Raw genomic sequence first — 11876 nt, 5'->3', positions numbered from 1 at the left:
ACTTGATTCCAATCAATTTTCCTTAGCTCCTAATACTTTTGCTTCCTCCAATCCTCAAATCAAAGCGGCATACTCAATTTGGTTGCAAGTGTGAGTATTTACAGTAACTTCTCTAATATATATTTTGTTGCTTTTTGAATAAGTGATAATAACTTTAATGGCAACTACTTTCTTCTTCAACTTGAATGCTTTATTGAAATTCACTTGCCACATTAGCAATTACAACCAAATATTTTACAAACTTATAAACTACAAGAGTCCCAAAAGAAAGAATGAATCTATTGGGAGACTTTTGCTATGGCTTCTTTTTGCTATAAGGTAAGTCATTATTGTAGCAACATGTATCTTTAAATGTGATTCTATCAGAAGGATGCTAGATTTGTAATCAAGTTTTTCTCATTATAAGAATATTAGCTATAGCTAAGAGAATTTCAAAGTCAAATTCTCTAAATCCTCAAGCTTGAATGACATCAATTAAATTATCAAGTGCAAGGTGGTGAGGATCTTGAAAACAAAATTTCAATATATAATTTTAAATAGGACAAGGTAATAGAAAGAGCTTATTCCAAAAATGCTTATCACTATCACTCATATATCTAGTCTGCATCTCCAATAAAAATATCTCTCAATCTATCACTATTTTAAATATCTTCTTCAAAAACATAAAACTTTAATCTTTATTACTCATATGGCACCCATTTATAAAAGAAGTCCAAAAGCCAAGTCCAAAAGCCAAATTTCATCCTACCAACTCACCCATAAATATCTAAGAGCATTTTCTCAATCACTTCTTTTTTTATTAAGACTTTTGAAAGAGTACAGATTGTCTCATAGAGTCTCTAATGAAGCTGGAATTGAAATAACTCCAAGATGAAGATTTTTCTTACTCTTAACAAAGAAGTGAGATTTTTTAAATATTGAGCAAAAAACTCCTTTAGAAATATGAAAGAAACTTTATCACAAGTTATGATCTCCTAGAGGACGATGGATTAGAATAACTCCTTGATCAAACTCTACTTAACCACTCATTACTTTAAGGAAAAAGGAAAGAAGAAGAAAATTCAAAACACTTCCATGATTTCCTCTAACTCCTAATTTTTATATTTTTCAAAAAGGTAGAACTCAAAAAAAAAAACATTGCAAAATTAGAAAAGAAAAATTAAAATTAAAATCACTTCACTCCATGCTCTAATGCCTTCTGTCATAAAGATTCCTCTTTATATAGTCCTTAGATCATATTTTATGTTTTATTGTTGATATCATAAAATATTAGTGTATTAGAGGTGGTAGATTTAGATGACCATTGTTGAGTGCATATGTTGAATAAAAAATATTTTTAAATGGTGATAGAAATATTATAAAGTTAGAAGGTATTCTTAAATGTAGGAGTTATATAACAAATTATTTTATAAAGGTAGTGGAATATAAAGTTTGTGATAGAGTAGGGTGGATGGGTATTAGGATGAATATAAGATATAAAAAATCATAAAAAATTTTAATTTTACTTTTTTTTTTACTTTAACTTCAAATATTAGATTATAGAGAAAAGATGGTGGTATAATAGTAAAGTAATAATGGTAGAGGTATAGGGGGTATAATTTTGTATATATATACTTTATATCATGACTTAAAATATGGCATTTTTAGCTGAAAATTTTTCCCGACATAATAGACAAGTGGGGTGATTTAATGAAGTGTTCAAGAGCCAACTCTAGCTTCTCCAAGAGATCAAATGGTCAATATTTACTGTGGGTAACACTACCTACCTTACATAAATTCATTAGAATACATAGTTAAGGCATCTTTTATAAAATTTATATTGGGTTATGGTGTTTTCAAAATGTCATCCCAAAATTCTTGAGTATAGAAATTAAAAAAAATAGTTTTTTTACTTAATAATTAAGGGTATATTTACATAGTGAAGAAGTCCCAGAGATGCCTAATCAATGGAGGTGTTGATAAGTAGTGGCAATGTTAGAGAAGGATTTTGTGGGGATTGAAGAAAAAATATTGAGATTCAAGTAGGATGAGATGTCTCTCCGTAAGATTGATATGAGTTTCATTAGTCTTGATGCAATTAGTGTTGATACTTAGGCTGTAGCTTTTTGTTATTAGCATTTGTGCATTTGCTAATTAGCAATTATATTGAGGCATATCTTGAGGCATTCTAATGATGTTAAAAAGTGGTCATAAAATGACCACTCAAATATTGGATGGTTTGGTCTTTGAAAAACAGATTTATAATATAAGGTGGTTTTGGATTACCAATGAGAGAAGTATGAATAAATATGGCCTTAGCATAATATACTAGTATGTTGATAGTACTTTTGGGTTTTTATAATGGGAATTAGACATATAAAACACTTGGACCAAATGTAAATGCAATATGGTTGGCAAGTACCCTAAATTGGGATGAAAACTTATAGAAGTTATGAGCGAGACTCTTCATACTAGTCAAATATATGGTTATGTGACTAAAGTAAAATGAAAAATTTAATCTCTTACACATATCAGCTAAATTTATAGTCTTAGAATTGCTATATTATCTTCAACCCATTATAAACATATGAATTTATACTACTTTTCTGCATCTTCTAAAGTGCTTGTAACTTTTAAACTTTAGTGCAACTGTTTGTGCTCACGATTTTCAACTTGAATGCCATTTCTCCATGTGTTCATGTAAAATATTTTCATAATGGAAATGCAATTCATCTCTTGACTAACTAAAACTTTATCTAGACCACCATTATAGATGGTTCTAATAGCTCATCAATTTTCTTATGCTTTACCACTCCTGAAATCATAAAATGTTAGTAACTTGGTTATTTTATTCAGTAATGTCCAAAAAGAAAAACTTAAGTTGGCATATGTTTTCCTTTCATCTCACAAACAGCTCTCACTATCAAGGATATGCTCTACATAAAAGAACATTATTAGTATAATAACTTGCACATTTACTTAGGGTCATACACAGTTGTAGTCATTATAAACCACTCAAAAATTTTATATGTATGATCGAAGCACACTTATGAGTATTACAAATCTATACTCAATAATATGCATTTAACAAGATTAATTCCACTTCCAATACTATCCAGCAACATCTTGAAAAGATGATATCATTCTTCAGCTTCAACTTAGATTAATCTCGGAAAACTAATTCTTTGAAAGAAGTTGTAAATGAACTCATTTTAGCTTTAAAATTGCATTAAGATTCAAAAATAAAAAAGAGATTTCCTTCAAAAGTTCTCTATCACAATTTGTATCCCACAATGATATTATAAAGTAAATGCAAAATAATATTTTAAATTGAATAAATATTACTTTTATTTATTGATAAGTGCCAACAGACTATCAAGTATTTTGCTCAATTATTGAGGTGAATGCATCAAAGTGTTTGCAATTGATTGCAAAACATTTTGCAAAATCAACTCATTAATTGCTTTAATAACTATAATTGTAAGTCAAACTCTTGAAGATTGGCTTACTACCTTTGAAATAACACACATAACCACATCCAAAAACTCTAAGTATATCTCACTTACCACTTATGTTGACCAATATGAACTACTACTTTAGTGAATGTTATATAATTTGGGACAATATAAAATATGTGAACTCACATTCTCCTTCTCATTGTAGAAACTCCTTGCAAAAGTGACATTGCACAAAACCAAACTACTCTATAAGTACCTCACCATATTTAAGTTTAATATAGAATATGCCATTAAACTGTTTGCTATTAAACTTTTGAAACTAATCATAATATAGGTAGTCCAAGTTGAAACATTCAAGGAATCCATCATAGATCTACTTTGGATTCTTTTAGTAAAGTAGTCAACTCTTTAAACCATAAAATCCATCTAAAAATGCCCATCTTGATTGCAATACACTCCCTTTATAGATTTTTTAGAAGGTGGAAGCTCAAAGACCAAGCCACTATCATAGTCTTTAAAAAGTCCAGATTGGTGCACAAAAGTTCCTGTATTGATACTTCAAATTAGTGTGTTTGTAGCTTTTATAAGCTTTAGTAGCTCAAACACAAATCCACTACCCATATATCTTTTTTCTACATTTGCATTTTTTGTTGAGCTTATTATTGAAGATTTTGCTATTGCTAAAAATGCACATAACTCTTCATTTGCCATTGAAAAAAAACTTTTATACTCTAGGTTGATACATCATTCGAATCTACCACAAACTTCTATATCTAAAACTTTGCTTCTACAATTAAATTTAGTGCAAAATATATTTTCCCACCTAAAGAAATCTCTATCACTATAAGTTAAAATGACTCTATACTTTTAGCCCTTGACAACATTTAAACTTAATAAATTAAATTTCAAAGAAAGCACACAAGGACTTTTTCTTTACCAATGACTCAATTTCTAGCAACAACTCTTTCTCTTAATATCTCATTATCACCATCACAATATCACTCACTATTGGATCTTTAGCCATATCTCAAATGAGGGGAAAAAAATCACTTGGAAGAAAAGTAAAGTCATTAATAGTAGTAAATTCTTATAACAATAACTTTATTTTATTTTTATTTTAAAAATTTATTTAAGGCTTTAAGGGTTTATAGAGCTGATGTCAACATTAAAATTAGTTTTAAGTACTTAGTAGCTAAGGTTAGTGTGTAGGAGATAGGTTGAATGTAACAAGGAGTAGCAAGCACACAAGAAATGAATATTCTCAAGAGGTTACTATAATAACTACCATGCCATTGTAAGTTCTTCCTTCCATAGCTATAGCTGCCCAAGTTAGGCAAGAGTGATTTACTATAGAAGTTTAGGCAACATTATAGCAATTCTTGTGACAACTCTAACTATAGAAATTAACCACAACAAACTATTGTATAAGAGTGAGCTCCAGATGGTGGAGTGCTACTTGGAGCTGTTGTGTAAGGGGGAGATATGGCAATACTCTTCGTCACATGGCAACTCGAATCGCAGCTAATTCTTATAGTCAATTTTTTTATTTGCAATTATTGATCTTTATTTTTATTTTATTTTTCAAGTTTATGCCTAACTTTGCCAAATTGCTAAAACATATGCAAAAAGGTAATATTTATTAAGAATATTGCTATCATGCCACAATGTTACCACAGCTAATAATCAAGAAGAAAGTTCCACCTCCTCGAGTGCCTTTATGCCACATGATTTCGAATCTAATAATGCAATCAATAGTAGGAATTTTGGACCAATCTAGATTTTCCCTTCAATAGCAAGCATTCATACAAATAGAGTTGAAGTTATTATGGTGAAGTGTTCAGCATTGTTGAATGAGAAAAGAGCTTCCTAGAATGAGATATAGTATTAGTTTAATATGGAATTTGAGGCTACTTTGAAATATAAAACTTATGCTAAAGGAGGTTCTTTATAATTGGATATTGCTTGTGTGGGAGGGATATTATTAGCACAAAGCATGGTTGTTGTGGATAAATTTAAATTATCCAAATCTAACTAATGAGGAGATTGTGAGATATTATATCATGGCAGATGTTGCATTAGTAGTATTCTAGGACAAAGAGCACATGACAATTTTGACTTCAATGAATAAGTACACTCATTCTCTAAATTCTTTGTTAAGTTTTTTTTTTATATAGGCAATGTGAAGATATGGTAGTCAAAAGACTCTTTTATACAATTGTGTGGAATATTTTTTAAGTAGATGTTAGCAAGATTATAAATGAGTTTATGGATTAAAAACAACTTAACATAAGGAAAATCGGTCAAAGAAATACAATAATTATGCTAAGTTCCCCTGATCCATCCTATTTGAGGTACTTAAATTTTCTAAATTATTCATTTCAAGTTTTTTGGCTTCTCCAATATGACATCAAGGACATAAAGAGATTGAAGCAAAAGACACTTGACATTAATATTGCTGCTAAAGAGGAATACAAAATCAAGAAAGATATGGTGAAGATAATGAAGTTGATTAACATCTTGCATTCAGATCTTAAGGAGGAATGGTTTGATGTTATGACAAGCTTCAATGCTAAAGATCTTGGCTCATGAGAAACCACAATAAAATACATGGTCACTAATTAATTTTCTGTAAAAGTAAAGTCAATACATTGGAGGAGACATGGACGTGGATATGGGCTCCAAATAAAAGGTGGCAGAAACATCATAATGTGCAGACTACTACCACAGCTTCCTTCTTGAGCTTGAGGTATTGCTGCTCTGAAACCTTGAATGAATGTGAGACAAATTAGACAGCATGTAGTGGGTCCTCTGGCTCCTTTCGTTGACAAAAAACATGCTCCAAAAGCTTCAGCTCCAATGGTGATGAAAATCTTGAAGGGATCTCCAAGAATTGGTGGTTGGAGAATAAGTAGTTGTCAAAGAAGGGACTGGATCACCTCGAAAGCTTGTTGTTGTTTGCCAGTCCACTGGAAAGGCGTGTCCTTCTTGAGGAGATGCTGAGAAGGACAGATGATTGCAGCAAACTCTAGTATAAAGCGTCAAAAGCAACCAGCTTGGCTGAGGAAGCGTTGGAGCATCTTAGGTGATGTCAGAGGTGGACTCTGAAGAATCTCTATGCACTTCTCTGCATGGGGAGTGAAGCCGAGATGTCAAAACCGAGCAGCCTCCCTTGTGTGACTCCAAACTTGCACTTGCCAGGGTTGAGTGAAATCGATATAAGTGGCAATGCTGGAAAACTCACTCATCTATTTGCTGCAATTTGAACATTTGAAATGTCTTTGATACATGAGAATACAAAATTAATAATAGAGGTACTACCCTAGAGGACGGCTCCTCTTCCTTTTCACAGCCTGGGACTTTGGGGCAACATTCGGAACATCGTGGCCTTACGTGAGCCAACTAGATGATCTCCAAAAGAGTGAGATGCTGAGCAAAGATCTTCCATGTAAACTTGAAGAGAGGAGTCGAGGAGGTCATGAAAAGCATATGTGACAAAGCTGTGAAAAGTAGCTCCTACATTACACAAACCAAATGGAAGTACCTTGTATGTGAAGAGACCCCATGGCGTGTGGAAATATGTCTTTTCTTGATCATGAGGATGAAGCTGGAGCTGGTTGTCAGGAAACGATCCTTGAGTGTTAAGTCATTGAGGCTCCAAAAGTTGACTTAGATGTGGAATTTCCCATTCTTCTTACAGACTGGATCAATGTTGGAAATCTAGTCAAAATGCTCAACTGGGAAGATGAAACCCGCAGCAAGGAGCTTCTCATTTCCTCTTTGATTGCCAGCAAGAGTGTGGTTGTACGTCACATTTTGTCATGGATCGGTTTGGCTGAAGTCTCCAACTCAATCTTGTGCATGATGACCTCCAAGGGGACTCCCATAAGGTGGTAATAATCCCATGCAAAGATGTCGTGGTACCTCTGGAGGAGAGAAAGAAGGGCTGACCTGGAGGTATCGTCAAGAGAGCTGCTGATGAAGACGTTGTGGTCATCTTCTAGCAGTTGTGTCTCACAGCAGCAAGGATCGGGCTTGGGTGAAGACAAAACTAGAATGGCTTCCACGTTGAAAACTGACTGGATGTTTTCTAGAGCACTTCGCATCTTAAATATAGCTTCATGTGAAAGTTTGTCTGCCCAAAAGTTGTCACCATGAGGAACATTTGTGAACGTGATGAAATGAAAGTGTTGTCGAAGATCCATTGCTCACTGCCAGAGATCTCTGAGGCACTCCTTCCTGACCACGTACTCCCCATTGAGTTGCTGTACCATGAGTCAACAAAGTTGACGTGGTGGATGCGGCTATCTCGAGCTGTCTCCATGGCAGTAATCACAGCAAGGTACTCTGCCTCATTCACTGAAAGTGCTGGGAGAGTGCACGAAAGGTGAGAACACGTTTTTCTCATATGCCAATGCCTTCTTGCTGTGCTCTCGGGCAAAATGCACCATCAAAGAAAGCTATGTGAGTTGGAGTGTCCTCAGGAAAGAGTGGCGCTGGACTGATGATATCGTCATCATCATGTTGGACAAATGAAGGAGAGGTCGTGGCTATGAGGGGAGGTGACTCTCCAGCATTGTGTTCACTGTTCGTGAGCTGGGTCATAAGAATCTGGTATATGAAGGTTGGAGCTGTAGAGGCCGGCCGCCTATCCACCCCCAAAAGCTGTCGTGTGGCCATTATGGGATGAGAACTCCCAACTCTTGGAAAGAAAGTGGTCACTCATGGCTATTAAGTCAGGCTCTGAGTCCCAAGGCGGAAGGTCATGAAGTGTTGATTGCAGTGTGGCGTCCAGCTGCTTCGTGATCGGATCCAAGGCATCAAAGTGGCATTGCCTTGAGATCCCTGGGGTAGAATTAAGTTGTCTATCATCAAGGATTGACGAGAGTCCCATGACATGCATGATCATGCTGCATTGAAGGAAATGGACGACCGGAAAAGTGGAGTCTTGAATGATCTCCAGAGAGATCTCCTCAAGTGCTTGATTGGCCTCAGCTTGTATGCAACTGTAGACACGTGCTTCTGTTGTTGTATGTATCCAGAAGAGTTGAAAAGATTTGCCTCATTTGTCTTGTCGCTAATCTTGGTCACGCCACATCTAGAAGTTGACCACAATGAAGTCTGCACACGCTGAAATGCCATCAGTTTGGATCAAGATGTCTTGACAAACTCCCATGGGCACCACTGTATGGTTCACAAAGGTTTTGAGCAGCACGGTCGTTTTTTCTGAAGGATAAAGAGCCTTCACCAGGTGAGAAGAAATCACATTTTTCAAAGAACCAGAGTCGAGAAGGCCTTTTCCGGCATTACATCCTCCAATTGTAACATTCGTGACGAATGCCCCGGGATCTGGGGAAGATTTCAAGTCCAAAATCTGGACTGACTGTGGGAGACCTTGTACAGGAGTTGAAGGGCTGGTCTGATGCTTGGCAAATGCCTCAAGTAGCTGTGAGAATCCAGGAATACTCCATAAAAGTTCATCAAGTGAAACCGAACATTTGGTGTCAAGCAACTGTTGCATAAGGGACTCGGGCACATATGAGTGTGGAAGAAATACCTGGCTAGACCTGATAAAAAATTAGAGCCGATCCAGACGTCTGCATTTCAAGGGTGTGTCAGGTGTGGCAAATACCTCAAGAAAGGGAATCTTGTAAGCAGCAACTTTTCCTTTGGCCTGGGCTGGTTTCTAGGAACCATCAAGCTCCTCTGCAGAAGTGAGCTTCTTCCTCTGAGCCCTGGTGACAGAAATACGTGCATGCTCCTCTTCAGCAATCCAGATTGTCAAGATAACTTTCTCTTGACGAATGCCTCAAGTGCTCAATGAGAAAGGAAACTTTGGAACTGAGCTATTGTCAGCAAGAGGTTGTTTCTGGACATGCTGTGTCCTCAGTGATTGCTGCTCTGGATGCAATGTCCAGCAACAATCGGTGCTATCTGCCGAAATTTGGCAATGCATACACCATTATCGCTCACAAGGCTTGCTCTCTTGTGCGGCCTAAGACTGGAGCTTGAGGGACCTCAACTCCTCTATAAACTTGTCTTGTTGCTGTTGTTGCTGCTGGATCAGTTGCTTGTAAGTCACGAGTTTGTCAAGTGCCTTCACGATCATGGGTGGGAGTTTCTCCTCAACTGAAACAGCTGGCACACTACAAGCTGTGGCACAAGTTGGTGGAGGATCATCCTCAGTGCTGACTGGGACGACCAAGTCCTGGAGGCATTCACGCTCCAACTCCTTGGCATGATCAAAGGCATTAGTGCATGCTGTGTGTTGTCGCTTTGCAACTTTGTGCTGGATCATTGGCTTGAGACTTTGGATGAAAGCAGAGATGATTAGCTTCTTGTCCTCTATGAGGTTTTGAGTAAGGCATGCCTTCCAGTGATGTTTGAAGCAGATGACATAATCTGCCATACTCTTATTGTGTCATTGCTGAAAAGAGAAAAGCTCTGAGTAATGTTAGTCCTCTTATTACAACTTCTTGCGGAACTTTCTGTTCATTGTCTCAAGGTCTGGCCATTCTGTAGGAAGGAGAGAAGTTGCCCACTCACTCACCCACAAAGAGAAAGTAATAAATGCTCGTGAACAAGATCCTCATCATTGATATGATTATGTGCAATATACATAGCAAAGTGCTGAACATGTTCTTCAGCATCAACACCTTGTCTACAAGTGAACCATGGCATCTCCATGGAGCGCTAGAGGATATGGATAGCGAGAGGCTCCATCTTGAAAAGTTTGTCAAATAGCAATAAATGCCTGTCAATGGGATGTGTCACAAGGGAGGAAGCCTCACCAATATCTGGGCCAAGAGGAAATTCAAGTTCCTTTGTGAGTTGTGAATACTTCTTAAAAATAATATGTTATGGAGAAAACACTCTAGCTGAGTAGAGCTCTAAGCCAGAGTTTGAATGGGCATCAAGTTGTGTGTCCTGTAAATGCCGCTTCAGGGTAAAAGTCAGGATCCAGAAAAAGAAATACAAATCACTCAGAACCACTCAAGGACTCAAACATGCTCATACTCACCAGAAAATGACAAAAAAAAATGAAAAAAAAATGTTCTCATATAAACCAAATTCCTTCAATAAATATAAAACAAGAAAGAAACATAAAAAAATAATAAAAAAGAAATGTATAAACTATAAGACCAAACCTTAAACATAAAAATTCACACAAAAAATTTAAGAAACCGTGACAAACCACAATAAAATGCCTCTCATCTCAAAGTAAAAACTAAAATAGAAATCTTTAAAACTCACAAGATTGAACATGGATGGAAGCAGTATTCAGTGTGGTGATAGATGTCCTCAAAACGCTCCTAGCAAACCAAATATTACCATAAACCATGCACCATATCCCAAGATCCAAGTGAGTGAAGCTCCAAGTGTGTACAAAAGGAAATTAGTTGCTTGTGGCAACCCATGGCTCAATTGTGATGAAAGGTGATTCCTGTTGGCTTAGATCTCCGCTCAAAAACTGAGGAATTCTCCAGCTAAAAAGCATGCTCCAAGGACATAATAAATGTGCACCACAACAGAAAAATATAAATATCTCTAAGATCACTCCACAACTAAGCTAGCACCATACCTTGTTGGAAAGAGGAGACCATAAACTTTCCGAAGCAAAACAAAGGAATTCCACTCAGAGATGAGTGAGGAAAGAGCGCTCAAAGCCCATAGTGGAACAACAATCTCCAATCAAAAAGCATGTGTTAGGTCGTGTTCACCATTTGTTGGGGGTATGATGTTTGCCTTATATTCTCTGCGAGTTTTTAGACAAGGATCTTGGGATATTCAAGGAATATCTCGCTCTCACCAGTGGCAAAGCTCCCAACAGCTCTCTTTGCATGACTAAGAGAACTAGAAACTTGATCTACAGTTCTTAAGGCTTGAGTGTCGAGCCTATTCAGAATGGACGAAGAGAATGGAATGGACTTCAGCTGGATGTGGGGCACTTCCTCCTATGGATGCTCTCGATGTTGATGGTCATGATGGAGAATTCTTCTGTGGCTAGTTTTCTGGAGAGGTGAACGAGTGCTGGAGTGTCTGGCAGTGGAACCACTAGCCGGAAGAATCGGTGGCCATGGCAGAGACGAAGTATTATTGCCAGGCTGCTTCTTCTCTAGTGTAACTAATGGCACTTTACATTGGCTGGCACAATTCAATGAGAATACAACACCACCACCTTTCGAAGTGCTCCAGAAAAAGTTGGAGGGGAGATTCATACAAGCGCGTCATCCAATCAGTCCTGGATTCTCATTTTAATCTGGAAGTATCCTGACAGTCTGAAAAAGAAAGAGCATGAGTATCGATATATCGATCTCCAGTGCTACTGCACTACCACAACCAGCGCCACTAGCACAGCCAGCTTAAACTACACGACACCGCCATTGGACAGCTATGTCACTCCACCTCAGGAGCTCATCACAAGGCTATCGATAATTCTCC

The sequence above is a fragment of the Selaginella moellendorffii genome, unplaced genomic scaffold (assembly GCF_000143415.4).
Source record: "Selaginella moellendorffii unplaced genomic scaffold, v1.0 SELMOscaffold_84, whole genome shotgun sequence".
NCBI lineage: Eukaryota > Viridiplantae > Streptophyta > Lycopodiopsida > Selaginellales > Selaginellaceae > Selaginella > Selaginella moellendorffii.
This window is presented reverse-complemented; position numbering follows the sequence as displayed.